Below are 1,833 nucleotides of genomic sequence, written 5' to 3'. Positions count from 1 at the left end.
TAGCGTTGACCATAGCTGGAAATGCCAGCGACTTATCACTTCACTTAGTTCAGCGAAGAGATATTTGAGAATTGTATAAAAAATGCATACCCAATTAAACACGAGCGAAGTGCCTTTAAAAACAAGTGGGTCTGTGTGTTGGCTGTTCTTTGCTTAAGTCGCTTAAACAATAACATATGCGTCGATAAACACCGTTGTGGAAGAAGACGAATCAGTTAATTATCCAACGGAATTTTTGAAATCGATTGATCTTCCAGGGATGACCCCACATACTGAATTGAAAATAGGTGTACCAATTATCACGTTGTGGAATATTAATCAGCTAAACCTCCGCAACAGTACGCGACTCGCAGTTAAAAAATTGATGAAGAACGTAGTGTAAGTAAAGATTTTTACGTGGCCTTTCAAAGGTGAAGAATTCCTATGATTCCGACATACACAATTTGAATCTTAAAGATTGCAGTTCCGAATTCGATTGACATTCGAAATCACAATCACTATTGCTCAAGGTTATCCTTTGGAAAAGTATGGTTTAGAGTGAGATGCGGATTGGTTCTTAGATGTTGCCTGTTCCCGTGTCGGCAAACCAGATATGCTTGATATCAATGCAGAGAATGGAAACACGACGAATATTGTGTGCACACAAGTACTTATTACAAAATCAAACTCATATGAAACGTATGCTTTGTTTCGTTAATAATTTATCATCCATGTAACAGGAATATGCCACAGCAAAGCGTGGCAGGGTATAGCTAGTGGGAAATAAAAGCATTTGTTATGTTATTCAAAATCACTTGCAACTTGCACTTTATAATACTAAAATTTAATTATCTATAAAACTGCTTACCGAAGATTTTTATAAAAATCAAAAAAAAAATTATAATTATTGTGTATTTTTTTTTAACATCTCAATTTTTTTTATTTATATTGTTTTTCATTTTGGTAGAACCTGACCATTGTTTTCAGCTAGTATTTATTACGTAACTTTTATTAACTGGAACAGGAGAGTCGATTTTCTTCAAAATTGCTACATTTTCTGCACTTTGCAATAAAAAATTTAATACAAACAAACCAAAATTCAAAAATCAGGCTCAACTGGTTGCTTGAAAATTTTATTAGCTTTCATTAAAAATAAAAAATAAAAATAATCCAATTTAGGGAAAAATAGAGGCTTCAGTGAATTGTGAACACAAAATGCCAATTTTGAACCACTGTGCAGCGCCACAACTATGAATATTGCCATCAACAAGCCAGCAACACCTCCGCCTAGCTGCATATAAAAAAAAAAAAAATTATTACCCCGCTATTTATGAAGTGAATTAATTAAGGCATTACAGATTGTGCAGATACGGGTATATCTATATTGATAAATGTATGCAAATGCAACGGCAACAACAACATGCAACAGCAACAACAATGGTCAAAAGTGACAAGGGCATAGTATTGGCACATTGACACATTGATTTGCATTCAATGGCGTTGGAATGAATGTAGTTTCGCATTTTACTACACTTTCTGTTGTTGTTGTTGTTGTTTTGTTGGTGGTGGTGTTGTTTGATAAATTGAATGCCATTAGAATCACATATGAATCACACTGATTGTGTTTTGATTCTATTTTGATTTCGATTTGATTCTATCTCATTACGATAATCCATTAAAACGTTTAACGGTATTTGTGTATACATGCGAGTACAGTCGATAAATTGAAAGTGTGCGCTTAGCTAGTGTATGAATGCTAGCAATAGTACAATTGATTGTTTTGCAGTTAGTCGCCCACTTGAATGGTGCATGGGAATAAAATTTGCTTTATTTTATAGATAAGCAAAATACATA

This window comes from Rhagoletis pomonella, unplaced genomic scaffold, assembly GCF_013731165.1.
Source record: "Rhagoletis pomonella isolate Grant_MI unplaced genomic scaffold, Rhpom_1.0 Rhpom_scaffold_00006, whole genome shotgun sequence".
In the NCBI taxonomy this organism is placed as follows: Eukaryota; Metazoa; Arthropoda; class Insecta; order Diptera; family Tephritidae; genus Rhagoletis; species Rhagoletis pomonella.
The sequence above is the reverse complement of the archived record's forward strand: the minus strand, read 5'-3'. Positions refer to the sequence as shown.